This window comes from Acomys minous (genome assembly GCF_964271855.1).
Source record: "Acomys minous genome assembly, chromosome: 1".
Taxonomy (NCBI): Eukaryota; Metazoa; Chordata; class Mammalia; order Rodentia; family Muridae; genus Acomys; species Acomys minous.
This window is the reverse complement of record NC_140483.1, coordinates 106,633,763-106,651,099: the sequence shown is the minus strand read 5'-3', so window position 1 is coordinate 106,651,099 and position 17,337 is coordinate 106,633,763. Positions and strand designations below refer to the sequence as shown.

Here is a 17,337-nt window from a genome sequence, read left to right as displayed (position 1 = left end):
CACTGAGCCACAGAACTGGGGGAGGCTGGCTTTTTGTACCCAGGATGGAGTGTCTGTGTCTAGCAGGGGAGGGCTTGCTGGGGAGAACAGGATTGGCTCCTTTGACAAATCCCCCCAGGTCGGGAGGAATCTGAAACTGAGACAGCTGAGTTGGGTTGAAGACTGGTTGAAGTGTGGCTGACCCGTGTAAGAGGGGAGCAAGCCAAATGGAAAGCCTTCCCTACTCTTGGTGCTGCAAATTGGGGGCAGGGGAACAGAAGAACTTAACAGGCTTGGGTTTTAGAAGAGCCCAGTGTGTCCCCAAGATACCAAGGCAGCATGTGAATCTCCAGGTTTACAAGCCTAGTCACCTATGCCAGTGATCTGGAGTGATGCCCGAACAACAGAACCAAGGCAGCAGGGGCCGAAATCTGTGGAACCCTGACCCACAATGAATCTCCCCTCCTTAAAAGTTGCTTCTCTTGGGGGTTGTGTTCTACAGATGGAAAATGGGCTACGGCAAACCAGACTTGGTTTTCCCATTGGTAAAATAAAGATTAAAAAATGATTGCATTTCAGAATATTGGTAGGTTAAGGATGCTCATAAGGGAGCTGAGGCGATAGCTCCATGGTTAAGATCGCTCTTTCACAGAACCTGGATTCTATCCCCAGCACACACATGGTGGCCCACAACCATCAGGATCCAGCGCCCTCTTCTGCCTTCCAAGCACCCTGCACACATGTGATGCACAGACATGCGTGCATACAAAACACCCATACATACAAAATAATCTAATAAGAAGAAGAATATTTTTTTAAAGGATGCTCATTAGGGCTGTGGCTGTATTGAGGTCCTGGGTCTCCAGCCTCCCTCTGTAAAATAGAAAACAACAATTTGCACACACATCTAGCCCTAGGGCCTAAGACCCAAACACTCAAGTTGAGCCTGAAATTCTTTAGAACCTGAATTGGTTTTGATTGCTCCAAACTGGAGGAGGCAGGAGAGTGCATCCTTTAGTGAGTTAGTGCTGAAAACCCCAACTTCAGGGAATTAGGTAAAATAAGCTGTACGTTTATTTCTTTTCAATTACACTGATTAATTTGTACATGTCTGGGGGGGGGAGGGGTTGTGGAAGAGGTCAGCGTGCAGCTTGCTAGTGTCGTTTCTCTCCTTCCACAACGTAGGTTCCAGAGTTCCAGGGTTCAGGTTGCCAGGTTTGTCTGCAGCTGCAAAGGCTTTGACCGCCTGAGCCATCTCACTGTCCCATAGGCTGTCCTTTATAGGACATCTTCTGTGGGTGCCAGAGGCCTCCCAGCTGCCAGCAGTCCTGCTTCTCTGCAGGCCACTAAAACTGAGAGGTGCCTCCCCTCTTAGTGCTCCCTAAAGGCTGTGCCTCTGTTTTTGTCAGTACAAGGATGGAAGTCAGGGTCTCAAGCATTCAAGGGTTCTGCCTTAGCCCCAAGCCGTGTCTCAGCCTGTCCCCCTTCAAACTTCTCATTCTCAATCGTTCAAACAAGTGGAGGTGGAGAGGTGGGGGTGGGGGTGGGGGTACCACAAACCCTCATGGGTCTATTACACGCTCGCAACAATCAACTCCTCCATTCATGGGGAGGTTTGTGCATAACTCAGAAGACACAGGTGGGAATCAGCTAGCTGTAAGAGAAATCAATGCCAGATGAGCTTGGCGGCTCACACCTTGCACTGTAGCACTGGCGAAGCAGGGGTTAAAGGAAGGTAGATCTCTGCGAGTTCCAGGACAACCAGGGCCATATAGTGAGACCTGATCTCAAAGGAATTCTGTGAACTAAGCTACTGTTATTCTGAGGCAGGCAGGTCGCCAGCATGAACAACACGGGGTCCCAATTGCGTGAAGAGGGAGCTTTGGCAAAGCCAGTGAAGGATGCTAATGAAAAACAATGTCGACTGTTAGACTTGGGGTGAGGTGAGCTTTTGCAGGGGAGCAGATAGTTGAACTGAAGAGCTTGGGTGTGGGTGTGAGTGAGGTCCAAAACGCTAGGGCTGGTAAATCCACTTTTTGAGAGCAACTCGCATTCTAAGATGCTGTAGGTGATACTGGAAGGTGACATCGGAAGTGAGAAATTAGTGTGCAGACAAAAAATGTGGGCTAGGAGTGCTAGGAGTCTTTACACCAGGAAAGGAATGCCAAGGGCAGGCAAGGATAATAATAATAATAATCTAAAGAAGTTGCATCAGCAAACTAAGAGATGATGGAGACCGTGTCAGGGAACTTTCTCAGATGACTCTGGCCTGGGGGAGGGAGGGGGCAAGGGGTTGTGGAGGTTGCTCTCATGGAGGAAAGAGCAGAGACACTGACGGATTTCAAACAGAGAACTTCAACAGAGCACAGGAGATGCCCTGCAAACCACCCTTAGGAAAATGAGACCAGGAATAAAGAGAACAGAGCACCGGGTCCCCGGTCTAAGAACGACCAGTGTTTACTAAGTACTTGGCCTCTGGAACGCCTGGCTTTCCAAAGCCCACATCTTCCTCATCCATTCCATCCTGCCACAGGCAGCTACTGTACCGGGTGCTCCAGGCGCCAGAACCGCATGCCTGGAAACCCTGACTCCCTTCCCGCCCCCTCCCCTCGCAGCCGGCCAGCTGCAGTGCCGTTTGTTTGCCGAGGTTTGCGTACTCCTATTGGGTTGCCTCTTTCTTTTCCAGTCAGTTCAGCAGTGTCCCGAAATTCACCCCCAGTGGAACTTGTGCCTCTGCTCCTCCTCTTCTTGGAACTGCCTTTTGTTTGTCTGGCAGAGCTGGGTCTATGGGGGTGTATGATAATAATACGCCGGGCTTATATAACTGCATCTTGCAAGCACTTCGCAGACAGTCCCTAATGAATCTTGGAGCTGGTGTCAGGCCGGGCAGCCTTATCTGCAAAGTTGGAAATCCGAGGCCCAGAGGCCAGGAGAGAGGGCGGCGGGGATCAGAGGCCAGTCCTCTCTGGCTCCTGGAGCCCTTCAAAGGTCAGGGCGATAAGGAACAATGAGTCTCCCATTCTGGAGAAGGAAGGAAGTCCCGTTGCCACCTAATCTGTGCTCCTCTGCCTCCTCCTTGCATTTTCTCTAGAGAAGACTTTCAAGGCGGCTTTTGTAAGTATGATGATGTACTTTCGCTAGGAAGAAGACAGGCTTCCCTTCCGCCTCTTGTGCAGTTTGTGTTTTTATGATCTTACTTGGGATGCTTAAATGATGGAAAATGTGTCTCTGGCCAAAGTTCTCCACCCTCCCAGTTTGGTCTCTCCTAAGGATACTTGAAGGGAAAAGAGGTTTCAGCTGATAATTCATTTGACAAAATAACATGTCTAGCCTGGTCCGGCTGCACACACGCTGGCACACAGCCCTCATAGGAAGGAGGAGCCTGGTTGTCCGCTGGGCTTGTTAGGCAATGCAGAGGTTGTAAGCGTCGGGTTCTCTGTCTTGAATACGCACAACTTCAGGTAAATGTGGTTGCTGGATGCTTCTTTTTACACTATAAAATTAATTCCAACTTTCACCAGAGGCTTGAGCCTCTCACCAGCTTCTGCAAACTGTAACAAGCACGCTGACTTCAGTGGGCCTGTTCGTTTTTATTCATTTTTTTTCCTCTGCAGAACCAAAGGGTTTACTACTACAGGAACATGGACAAGAGCTATTTAAGCACTGGCTAGACCCAAAGCCAGACTATTAATCTTGCTTCCCATAAAGAATGCTGCATTCACTAAGGATTGAGCTCCAGTGATGTTTGTGGCTTTTAGATACCACCTTTCTACCACCCCGTAGCTCAAATGAAGGAAGACGCACACTCTGAACAGGTAGAACTATTGTTGTTAACTGAACAAGCCAAGGGTGTAAAGTTCTGTTGGAGGTTGACTGTATAATTTGCATTTGTAAAACGATGGCTATATCTCCCATATTATAAGAAATGGAAAGTTATTGTTGCTCAGTACTCTTTTGGGGAAGAAAATTAAGAAATACACAAGAATATCTAACTTTGAATGCTTTGAGTCCCTTGATTAATCCACTGAGCTCTCATTTGTTGCATTAGATGGATATGTGCCCTGTATGACAGTGTGTGAGAGTGTGTGTGTGTGTGTGTGTGTGTGTGTGTGTGTGTGTGCGCGCGCATGCGCACATGTGTGTTGTGCGCACATCTGTTGAATCTACCTAGCTCTCTCTGTTTTACATGATACTACAATGTGCAAAATGGACCAAACGAAGAAATTTCTTATCAAGTTTCACATTGCGATAGTTATTCTCTTTTGTTATTTATTTAATAAATTGGAAACATAATGGAATTGTGCCTGCTTTAAAGATTTTCTTTAAACCTGATGTAGTGGTCCATGTCTGAAATCCCAGCATTCAGAAAACTGAGCCAAGAGGATTGTGAGTTCAAAGCTAGCCTAGGATACATAGGAAGATCTTGTCACAGAAAAGACAAAAGCAAATAAATAAAATAAAATAAATCTTATTTAAGTGATGTTTCTATTTCAAATTATCTGTGACTATCAAGAAATCCTAAGATATAATTGAATCTGAGCCCTAGTTATTTTACCTCTAAATTTGAATGGGATTCATCAACACTGAATGCCAGGCTCTGCAAAGATCAGCTCTGCCATCTCAACTTTAGCCTCAGACACAGCAGAGGGGACACAGACAGATAAGACCCAAATCAGAGTTTATGTCGCAGGCATTTGAGGACTGGCAGCAAGATGGAGCAGCAGCAAGACCTTTATAAAATGAGACCAGAGTTCCTCACCCCCAGGAGACAAGTGCTGGAAGGACTGAAAGGAAGCAATGTAGGTAAAGGATCCAGCACAGGAAGTACAATAAGTAAAGTCAGGAAGTGATAGCGGTAAAGGATTTAGCACAGGAAGTAATAATAGGAAAAGTATCTACCACAGTCTGAATGGCTTCAGTACATTTGGGGGCTTCCTTTCCCATTTATTCTTGTTTTTATCTTTTTTAAGATTTATTTTTATTATTATTTTTATGCCTGCCTTGGGTTTGTGGGTGCTCACGGAGGCCAGAAGAGGCATTTGGGTCTCCAGGAGCTAAGGTTCCAAGTGGTTAGAAGCGGGCCAATGTGGATGCTAGGATTTCAGCTTAGGTCCTTTGGAAGAGCAGTGAGTGCGCCTTTCTGACTGCTGAGCCATCTCTCTCGCCCCCGCACTGATGAGCATCTGCTATGGATAGATGACGCGCTGTGCGAAGCAGCCGCAGCAGTGCACAGGTGGGTACAAGGTCTTGTCCTGGAAGATCGAAGCCACAGACGATGCCATCACAGTTAGCTCTCATTCCTGAAAAAGAAGCATGTTCGGCATTGAGAGAAGGTACCCAACTTAGAGTTCTGCCTCAGGAAGTCAGGAACTTTTCCCAAGGTGATGGGGACAGGCTGGGTTTCAAAGAGTAAGCAGCTGACGGGAGGAACCTTCCAGAAGGGAAGAGCACTGCCAAACAGAACAGGCATAAGCCAGTCCTTGAAAAAGAACTGAGCATTGAATCCAAGAGAATTACTTCGTGTGTCTTGATAATCCTAGTAAGATACATATCCACAGACCAACTTTTGCCCCTCAGTTGTTTATAGGTCCACCAAAGTGTGAACCAGCGTTAACTTATTCCATCACTAAGACATTGGGATGTTTTGTTTATTTTTATTTTATGTGCATAGGTGTTTTGCCTGCATGTATGCCTGTGAAGGTGCCGGATGCTCTGGAATTGGAGCTATATACAGTTGTGAGCTGCCATGTGGGTGCTGGGAAGTGAACCCAGGTCCTCTGAAAGAGCAACCAGTGCTCTTGATGTCTGAGCCATCTGCAGCCCTTATATTGTTACTTTTTTGGACTTCTGTGTTTGCAGCCAACCTAGGTCATTGACAGAAGCCTTTGCAGCTCAGGGCTTCTATCCCTCTGTGTCCACCATTTGGGGTCCACTTTTCACTCAAATGAGAAACAGAAAGGATTTGTGTAGAGCTGGGAGATGGAAAGCAGATGTGACTCAGATTTTAGAAATATTCTTCCTTATTTGTATTTAAAGTACAGGGGATAAAGTCTAGGACCTTCTAAACGCTAGGCAAGGCCTCTGCCCCAGAGCTGCACTCCAAGTCCTAGGAAGATTTTTTATGTAAGTCTCCTAGTGACCAGATGAAGAATGAGCCGTACAGAGATCAGTGAGTAGAAATCATCGACAAACTAGGAGAACAGTGAAGACACTACTGGGCCCAAGTGTGAAATGCTGAGGCCTGAGCTGTGAAGGTGGACAACGGACTACAATGCCTGACGTGTTTAGAAGGTATAACGTTCTTCCCTTGGGCCTCGGTGAATGGAGTGAAAGGATGGGAAACGTCTCTAGTAGTTTCAGACTTAGGCAGCCGAGTAGCTAGATGGGGGAACAACAGAGCAAAAGAAGGTACAAGCAGAGGAGAAACAGAATTCACTGAGGTAACATTGGCAGTATTGATAGTAAGGAATTGTACCACTGAATAAAAATAACGGGGTATGTATGTGTGTGTACGCACGTGCGCGCGCATGTGTGTGTGTTTAAGTGTGGGGGTATATAAGTGTGTGAATGTTTAAGTATTTGTGTATGTGAGGGGGTGTGAAAATGTGTGAGTGTGTAAACGTGTGAGTGGGTATGTAAATGTGTGAGGGTCTAAGTATGTGTGTGAGTGTGTGTACGTGTTTAAGTGTGTGGGTGTGTAAATGTGTGAGTGTTTAAGTATGTGTATAAGTGTGTGAGTGTGTGTGTGTGTGTGTGTGTGTGTGTGTGTGTGTGTATGTGTGTGTAAGCCAGAGGACAACCTTGGTTGTTCTTTCTCCTTAGGTTCTGTGTCCACCTTAGTTTGTTTCGTCTTTGAGACAAGGTTTCTCACTAAGACCTGGGACTTGCCAGTTTGGCTAAGCTGGCTAGCCAATCAGCTCCAGGGATTCTTCCAGCCCTGGAATCACAGGCTCACACCGCTGCCTTGCTTGACTTCTTAATGTGGAACCTGAGGATTAATGCCTGGTTCTCACACCTTGTTGACCAAACTGTCTCCCACCCCATCTCTAGCATGATTTTTTCCGAGTATAAAATTGACAGGTTTTCCTCTTTCTGTAATTTTGAGTGGAAACATAAAAATTAAGCCTGTTCCATCTTAATGTTCCCAAGAAACGTCTGCATCCTGGCTCCCTGGATTGACTGCTTTACTCTTGGTCCCTGCTGTCCATCTGGTGGACAGTGTTCTCACTAACCTCACAGGAGGAACGTCATGTCTAGGTGACTTTAGTGTACCCTTAAAGAGAGGGGTGTTTGCTTTCACCAGACTGTCAGCAGTGAGCAGAGGAGGACGTTTCCTGGAGCATCATATACTCAAAAGTTGGTTGTATTTGCCCATCAAAAAGGCTTTTCCACAGGCAGTTTTCGTTTCAATTAGATAGAGGCCCCACCCCAAGACCAAAGCACAGCTTGTATTTTCTTATCTAGCCTAGAAGAAGTCTGCAGCCATTTCTCCTGAATGCCACCAGCAAGTTCCTGCCATTCTCCAGTAGGGAATCCAGAGGAGGGGCCGGTGACATTTATAATTTATTTCTTTAAAGACTTATTATTTAAGTACATGTTTATGTGTGTGGCAGGGAGGACACTTGAGGCCAGAGTTCTTGGAAACCCCTGGAGCGGAGTCACAGCTGCTTATGAGCTGCTTATGTGGGAGCTGAGAACTGAACTTGGGTCCTCTGTAAGAGCACCCCTGGCTTAACCACTCAACCAATCCTCCCAGCTCTGGCAGTCGGAATAAAATTTAGCATTCTAGGCAAGCAGAAAAACCTGCTTAACAGACAGGAAGCTGCAACTTTTTCAGTCTTGGGGATCTGATTACCTGATAACCTTGGGTTTCTCAAACGCTTTCACCCTCTTTAAGCTCAGCACTTACTCTTCCATGGCAAAACATCTCAGATTTCCTGGATTTCTGAGCTTTTACCCCACCTGAACATGGCAGAGTAAATGCCATTGATTATGAAAGAGACTTAGCCCAGACATTGTGGCTCTCGGTGTGTACACTTTTGTAATATTTCCTCTCAGTGGGTGAACTGGGCTTAAGTACAGATTTAAGAAGTGATTTCCACCTCTAGCATACATTTTTAATAACTACTTTTTAGATAGCATTTGGTTATAATCTAAAGTCCCCTAGCCTTCTAATGGTTCATTTCCACTCTCTCACTTTGAGAATTATCTTTGAGCTTTTGGGGGGAGTGGGAAGCCAGGATTGAACCCTAATGTTACAAAAGCTTGGCAAGTGTTTTGCCATGAAGTTATATATCTTAACCTGCCTGGGTTTTGATATAATAAAAACGTTCCTGTTTTTGCCAAAATGACTTGTCACTGGGTGGTGAGGAAGAAGACTCCATGCCCAGACATGTGGCTACGGAGAGCATTTGCCTAGCATGAATCTTTTGACGTCTCTATACACACCTATGTCATATGCGTGTGCCTGGGCACACACACACGCACACACATACGCACACACACACACACACACACACACACACAGAGAGAGAGAGAGAGAGAGAGAGAACAATCTAAATTTAAAAAAAATAATGAACATATGTGAGCCAGGCATGTTACACACCTGTAATTCCAGTACTTGGGGGCTGAGGTAGGAGTACTGTGGGCTCTGGGCCAGCCTGGCCTAAGTAGAAATTACCAGCCGGACTATACAGCAAGACCTCATCTCAAAAAATGAAGATTGTGGATGGGGTGTGGGCGGGGGAAGGGAGGGGAAGAGGAAGGGAAGAAGGGAAAGAGACCAGCAGGAAGGTTGGCATGAGTTTAAACGGTGAATTCCAGGCCAGCCTGGGCTACAGGATCAAAGCATGCAACATACTCCTAAAATGAAGGAAAGTGGGGAAGAGGAGTGGGGAACAAGTAGAGAAAGAGAGAAGGTAGGTCTAGTGGCCTCCGGCTCGAATCCCAGCACTTTGGAGCTTGAGGCAGGAGAATATCTGTGAGTTCATGGCCATTCTGGGATGGTAGAGGCAGGAAAGAGGGAAGAATAATGTTGGAGATTGCCAAAAGCACAAGGCGGGGTGGGAAGGAAACACAGCTTGCTGTGTGACGCCAACCGTGCTACACGGAGGCCACTCAGACAGGCAGCAGAGATTTAATGACTTACTGCTGTACCCTCCGCGATTTCTCTAGATATGCTGACAAGGGCATCCTCCATCCACTGCTTGTACCACAGTGCTGCTCCCTCCACAGCATCTGAAGGAGAGGTGAACACAGACACTTGAGTGCCGAGGATGCTGGGGTTGGCTCAGTTCTAGGCTCTATGCTGGACGCTCCCCAACTCTCTCTTGGGTTTGGCTTCTGAAGTTCTCCTGTTTTCTGGTCTCGTGTCATTGTATATGAAGTAATCCGCACACGATTGCACCTCTCACTGTGCCAGAATTTGTGTGGTTTGGTGCAATTTTCTAATGAGGGCATTTTGGATCTTTTGACCCTCCTTTAGGGAAAGCAATTTGGAACTACTTTCTAAGGCCAAAGAACCCAAGGCAAAATGTGCTAAGAAGGGACAGCAAAGGACATCTCTCTGCATAAGAGCAATCGCCACTTAACCACCCGACATGTTTCTGATTGGGTCTTTGAAGCATGCAGAGAAAGATACCTCTATGACACAGCCTAAGGGGGGAAAAATATGTCACCAACACAGCATTTCACTAACCTTGACTGGCGCTAGTGTTTTCCACCAAGGCCTTAGGATTTTGGATATTTCTCCATAGCAAAATCTGAGGTGTTGGTTAAAGCCAGGAAAGGCAGCTTTGTTTCTGACCATCTGAGGCATGGGGCAAGAGAGGAGCGGAGATCAGTCACGCAGTTCTGAAGGAGGGGACCCATAAGCACCAAATGCAGAAACACACTGGCATAAAAAGCTGACCCAAAGGCAGGTACAGCTAGAAGACCACCATTTCGGCAATGAAGGCAAGAAGACTGAGCAGAGTTCAAAGCTGCCCTAGTTTGCATAGTGAGTTCTGGCCAACTTAACCTACAGAAGGAGACCCCGTGTCAACCTGTCAACAAAAAAATAATAACAAACTACTCATGGGAGTGGGGGAGTGGTAAACTGATTGTAGATTGATTGTAACACAAATCTAATGTAGATACTATGTAGATACCTATTATATCTGTAAGCTAATATCTAATGCAGCACTATCTAGAGAATGCATGACAATACACAGACAGTCTGTGTATTTTATACACAAATGAACTTTATTTTTCAAACACTTTTGATCCTTGGGCTAGAGAGATGGCTCAGAGGTTAAGAGCACTGGCTGCTCTTCCAGAGGTCCTGTGTTCAATTCTCAGCAGCCACATGATGAATCACAACCATCTATCATGTGATCTGATGCCCTCTTCTGCAGATGTACATGCAGGCAGAGCATTGTATACATAATAATAAATAAATAAATCTAAGACAAAAAACAAAACAAAACACTTTTGATCCTTGGCTGATTGAATCTGAGGGTACAGAGTCTACAGATATGGTGAGCCAACTCATTGCGTATGAATATCATTGAAATTTAAAATAACTCTAAGTAAATGTTAACAACTATAAACAAACAATTTAAGCAATAACCTCAGTTCCACTTGTCAGATGGTACTGGTTTACTGGTTATGGGATAAATTTGTTACTATTGGGAATTAATCCACTGACAACATTTAAAAACAGTCATTTTATTATTTAATTTAGTTTATGTGTATGGGTATTTTGCCTGCATCTATACGTCTGTAGCACGTGCATGCTGGAGCCCATAAAGGTCAGAAGAGGGCATCAGAGGCCCTGGGGTTGGAGTTAGATGTGCTCGTGAGCCGCCATGTGAGCAGTAGAAATTGAACTCAAGTCTTCTGAAAAAGCAGTTCTCTGAACCTCTAAGTCATCTCTCCATACTAAAACTTATTTTTGATGAATTTCTATTGTGTAGTTGGTGCTGTGTGTTGTTACAGTAAGTTATCAATTGGCAGATCAGGAGAAAGGCCTGTGCCACACGTTTTCTTGTATGAATACTATAGCACTGAGAACTGTTACAGACAGGTTGATCTATCACCTTTCTCAGTTCTGCGGACAGCTAGCTCTTCCTACAGCGTAGGGGCAGCTGTTTGCCTCTGGGTGTACATGCAGCAGGCATGGATCCAGGCTGTATTATTCTTTTCAGCTATCTGTAACAAATCGTTAAGTTGTCATAGAGTGGCAGGCAGGTAACGGCATCAGAGGTTGCTAGGCAGACGGGACAGGATGCTAACAGTCATTTTAAGCATAAGAAATCAAAGTCTATGTTGATAAGGTTTTTAAAACCCTTGGCCCATGTTTTTGCTCAGCTAATGACAAAGACAGATAGATAGATAGATAGATAGATAGATAGATAGATAGATAGATAGATAGATAGATAGATATTAATAGATAGATAGATATTGATAGATAGATAGATAGATATTGATAGATAGGTATGAAAAATAAAACCATTCTGCAACCTAGAATTCACTGTTTAAATTACCCAAGTAATAATATTTTGTGGGAGAAATTCTTGATAGTTTTCCAAGAGGGTGCTCTCACGCAATCCTCATGTCAGACACATGGACTGCCCACACTTTTAAATGCTTGGTTTTTCAAAAAAAAAGTATATTGAGGATGGGGCTAAATAATTCAAAGTGAATGCTGTCATCTGGAATCCCACCATCTCGCCGCAGGAGTGTGTCCAGAGTGGTGTCAGGAAGCACGTAGTGTTAACCTTGCTGTCACACTCTGCCAACCTGACCACAGCCAGCATCCTGCTTTGCAGCACAGATAGGATGCTTATTGAGGGTGGACCCTGGAACTGCCCAGACTTAACATGAACCCCCAAAGCCAGTCCTGAAGAAGAGGTTTCAGGTCTATGGAAGCAAAGAACCTGTACCCATGGGCTCTGGGGGGCCCTCTGTGTAGGTCAACACACAAATGCGCTCACCCATGGAGAGGCGAAACCTTCAAGCTCTACATAAAATCTCTCGTAAACACTGTTGTTTTCACCAGAATAAGAAAGACTTCAAAGGCAAAGGAAATACTGAATGGCTAAATGGTGTGTCATTTCCTATTCTAACCTATTGTTTCCTTGTGTGACTTATACATTCAACACACAGCCCATGTGCGTGTTAAAATGTGACATGATACGCCTCACGGAAGAAGGCATCGAAGTGAGTGATGCTCCCTGTGTGAAGTGTCTACATTTACTTTAGACACACTTTCACATGTTGTAAATGCAGACCAGAAACAAACTGAACCTCTGGTGAAGGCTTCCTTTACTACTCATCAAATAGCAGCTTTGGAAAGATTCCAGGATTCAGCACATTTTCCTTTAAAGCCGATCCCACAAACCTGAAATTAAACGTCCCTCAACTATTAAACATGGGACACACTGTAAACCTTTTAAAAAGAACCTCTCCTTTTTTGGATCTATAATAGCCTATGACTATATAGTGGGGGAGGAGGTCCCCCTCAATCTTAGACCTAGGGGAGGGGAATAGGGTGAAAGCGGTAGGGAGGGAGGAATGGGAGGATACAAGTGATGGGATAACAATTAAGTTGTAATCTGAATAAATTAATTAAATAACAAAAAAAATTTTTAAAGAACAAAGCAAAGGAAAAAAAAAGCAAAGAATACTATGAAATGGCACTAATGGGAAGCCATTCCCTTAAAGAAAAGCCAAATTGGAAGCTTCTAGAAAAGGGCAAGAGTTACCCAGGATGCTTCAAAGAATTAATGTGCAGTGGTCAGAAGATTATGCCTAATGGCACTCTTCTTCTGAGGCTGCAAAAGGGTGATATCTGAGAGATGAGAGAAACTGCTGACAAGAATGCAGTTGCTAATACCTTTGTCCCCACCACAGGCGCTGAGGGCCAGCCACCAACAGCCGGAGAAGCCGAATTTGGCAAATGACATGAAGGTTCTTCAAAGCAGATCATCTCAAGGAAGGTTCAAAGGTACTCACCAAAGCTTTGGCTCCTAAGTAATCGCTCTGGGGACCACCTGAGCTCCGTGTGCCATTTTGGCTAGTGGGTGGGAAAGTTTAAGAGCTAATAGGACCAGAGTCCATGGTCCTACCCATTCCTGTGCCATTGTCCATCTTGGTGAGAGAGTTAAGAAAGGCCTTACATGTGACAAAGTGACATCATGATGTCAGTCCTCAGGAAGGCCACAAACAGTGCATAATAAATAGGACTCTAAAACGTCACATGATGTAACATGATATGGCGTTCAAAAACTACCTAGATTGCTGCCTCACAAGAGTCAAGAAATGGGCCAGTGATTATTCTGCGAGGACAAGAGCCTTTCTGACTGAGGCCCCATCCCAGTAGCCACTAGGCTTCCTCTACACACAGGCCACCCAGCGCATGTCTCAGTTACACACTGCCTTGATCATGAAGCCACTGGCCACTGCCATGTGTGTTGCACACGTGCCACCATGCCCTTCCTGATGACCACCCTGAAGGAAGTCACTCAGCTATTTCTCAGTCCCCGGGCTGGTGGTTGGTTTTGATTTGTGTTGACTGTTGATACTTATTTACTGTATAAATATAATTTATCATTTGTTAAAAAAAAAAAAGGAGGGAAGCAAGAAATAAATGGCAGCCACCTCTGTTATCCCAGTGTGCTACAATGTTAAAAGTTCATAAAAGTCACCCATCCTGTCCATAGCTTGTCTTCTGATTTCTTGTATAAAAGGATAAGTTGATAGCACTTAGAATGAGGTGGCACTGGGGAGAACTGTGAAGACCCACCACGGCAACTAGACATTGGTCCCTAGAACACCCCTGAAGAGTTGGATTCCCAGGAGTCTCCACTCCAATGTCCAATTTAACCACAGCCCAAACTTATGCAGTATAAACAGTTGATTGGTCTCAGATTTCTCCTCTTCAGCATCCTTCATCTTTTGCTTGGTTTTCCTTCAAACGATTGCACTGACCCAGGTTGTCTTGGAAACCATCCTCTAATCACCAGAAAGTTCATGAATCTCACAGGAAAACAAAACCAAACAAAACCTTCTGGTTTTGTCTGGATTTCAGGTCTATCTTCCAAGGAGTGTTCTTATTCAGTTTCCCTATGTGTGACAAGTGAAAAGGGAACAGCTGAGAGTGTCTGGGCACCCAGGGTGCCTCAGTATTCAATCCCAGACACTCACCGGAAGTTCTCCTCTGCCGTACATCACTACAACAGTCGGGTTATTCCAGCTGCCATCTGCAAGTAGAATCAATAGAAAGGGAGAGATGCTGAAAAAGAGCCTTCCTTATGTCAAAGCTGGGACCAGCTGGGCAAGGTGGCATACGCCTGCGCTCCCAGAATTCAGAAGATGAGGAAAGAATCTCCAGAGGTCAAGGGCAGCATGGGTTACCCAGCAACATCCAGTCAGTCTCAAGCAAAACACATGCCCCTCCAAACAGGGCAGGAAAACATTTCCAACAGAAAAACAAGGCACATGCTTAGGATAAAGTTCTCTCGATCTCCGGTCAGTTTACCAAACATCTCTTTGTGAACCTTGAGGCCAACACATCTACATTTCTCTGGGTTGAGCCGCAAGTACAATGCCACTGAAAATTAACTACAGAGAGACAGAAACCGCAACATTAACCATTGCTTTCCCAAGGGTCTACTGAAGCCCAGCCATCCTATAGCACATCCCACAGCACATCTCACAACCCCGAGTTGTGAAATGGCCACTTGTCTGGAGTTCTATTGTTTTATCTGACCAGCGACTTCTCATTTCACACTTTCTTTTTTTGAAAGCACTGGCTGCTCTTCCAGAGGTCCTGAGTTCAATTCACAGAAACCACATGGTGGCACACCACCCCATCTATAATGAGATTCCCGGGTTGTCGATATGGCTCAGCCATTCAAGGCTAGGCTCACAACCAGAAATATAATGAGATTCCCTGCCCGTTTTGGGGGTGGAGCAGTCACACATGCATGCTGAACATTGTATACATAATAAATAAATCTTTAAAAGAATAACTTGTTGAGACTACGGGAGGGGCAGTATCAGCCTATAAACACGCTTGCCTCTGAAGCCTGATGCATGAGGGATTCCCCCAAACCATGCAGTTGCAAAAGAGGCCACTCCACAAAGTTCTCCTCATACACCTGAGTCATTTTATGCCCTTTACACACACACACACACACACACACACACACACACTCGAGCCACTTGGACTAGAGACATAGCTCAGTGCTAGAACACATTCCTAGTGTGAGCAAGGCTCTGTTTCACTTTCCAGCATCACTAACTGAGTAAATTGGCTTTCCTAATTTTTAGAAGTTCTCATTCCCTCCAAAATACAAAAAAAGATTGACAGAACCAAGAGTTACAGTGGGCAAGCCTCAAGCACCTCCTGACTTGGTGTCTGAATTACTTTGCTTGCATGTGGTAGCAGTCTTGACAGGAACAACCTAGGAGAGGGCAGGTTGTTCTAACTCACAGTCTCAGGACTATCATGACAGGACATGGTGGTGGCAGCAGCTTTGTTTGGGAGAGTGCGGGCTCACAGAATAACATGTTCACACCCTGGCAGTTCAGGAGAATGTTTGGGGGAAATCAACAGCAGGTACTACCTGCAAGGGTCTGTGCCATGGCCTAAGTCAACTTGTGGGTCTTAAGCATTCTATAAGCCTTCCCAACAGTGTCAGCAGCTGGAGACCAAGTGTTCAACCCATGGGCTTATGAAGGACATTTCACCTTTAAACCACTTCAACTGGTTGCCAGAAGACTGACTTTTTTCTAATGTTTATTTTTGTTTTATGCCTATGGGCGTTTTGCCTGCTTGCCTGATGTAGACAATTGTTAGACACCATGTGGGTGCTGAGAATCCAGGTCCTCTGCAAGAACAGCAAGCGCTCTTAAGTGCTGAGCCATCCTGGGGGAAAAAATTGGAATTTTTTTTCAAATTGCTTATTATTTGTGTGTGTGAGAGAGAGAGGGAGAGAGAGAGAAGAAGAAGGGAGAGGAGAGGACAGAGGAAAAAGATACAGAGAAATGGACTCTTGTTCTAAGGACAAATACATTGTAATGTGAAAGTCACCAAAAGAATACTGAAAACCCTGTCTCAGGACACTTGGGAACTTCAGGATTTACATAAAAAATATTCACACATGGAAACAGATAACTAACTTCCATTGAACACAGTTTCTAGCCAGAAATACACCTATCCACATAGAAATAGTTGGTGTTGTCCCTTCTGGGCTCTGATGTGGCACTGTTGGACAAAGTTTGGTGCACCTAGGTGGGTTGACTTACAGTAGCTATGCAGTAGTTTGCACGGATATTAAGATCTTGCGTAGCCCTGTTGATGGCTGCTCACTTTTATTTGAGATAGTATCTCTCATAGCGCAGGCTGGCATCAAACTCACTATGTAGCCAAGGATGACTTTGCATTTCTGACCTTCCTACTTACACCTCCCAAGTGTTGGAGTTTTAAAATTCTGAGGATTGAACCAAGGCCTTTGTGCATGTTAGAAATCACTACACCCCCCAGTCCTGAAGGTACCTAACTAGAAGAGAAATTTTTTAAAACATATTTTGTTTCATTTACTTTCTCTCTCTCTCTCTCTCTCTCTCTCTCTCTCTCTCTCTCTCTCTCTCTCTCTCTCTGTGTGTGTGTGTGTGTGTGTATGTGTGTGTGTGTGCGTGTGCGTGTGCATAAATATGTGGGAGTCAGTTCTTTCCTTTCACCACATGGGTCCTGGAGAGCAGTTTAGTTGTCAGGCTTGGCAATAACCATGCTGGTCTTAATCCTGCTGAGCCGCTTTCAAATTGTTTATTATTTGGGTGTGTGAGAGAGAAAGAGACAGACAGACAGACAGACAGATACACACACACACACACACACACACAGAGAGAGAGAGAGAGAGAGAGAGAGAGAGAGAGAGAGAGAGAGAGAGAGAGAGAGAGACTCTTCTTCAAAGAGTTTGTACATGAGGCTGACCCTAAACACTATAAAAGTTGTTCATCTTGGTATGCAATAAACATTTAATGCTTTCCCAAATTCATGTCAACCGTAGACTTGTTTTAGGAAGACTCTCTCTCTGAGCACTTCTCATTAAAGAAAGAAATGGAATGCTAATATTATTTTAAAGTATGCGTTAATTGCAAGACAGCATAATAGCTGCCTGCTGCGAAAATTTAAAAAGCGTTGAAAGAGGACAAAAATTACACACAACTCAAATGCATCAGTCTTTTCTGTGGAAATACACGTTTGGTATAATAATAGAAAATTGCTGCTGCGGCTGCTCTTTAGTTTTATCTGTTTGTTTTGAGTTGTTACCATGCTGGGGATTAAGTTCTGCCCAAGCACTCTACCTT

General features: G+C 44.9%; 1 protein-coding gene across 4 annotated transcripts in view; it reads left to right on the top strand.

Annotated features, from left to right (window-relative positions):
- Positions 1–17,337, top strand: part of SULF1 (sulfatase 1) — a 161,350-nt gene that overhangs the window by 26,145 nt on the left and 117,868 nt on the right. For 3 of the 4 annotated variants that reach the window (XM_084773252.1, XM_084773250.1, XM_084773253.1), the window contains exon 2: positions 12,874–12,967. The gene's annotated coding sequence lies outside the window, so the exon portion shown is untranslated. Of the gene's footprint in view, positions 1–2,835; positions 3,094–12,873; positions 12,968–17,337 lie in introns of those variants that run through there. The other variant, XM_084773251.1, reaches the window with a different exon arrangement.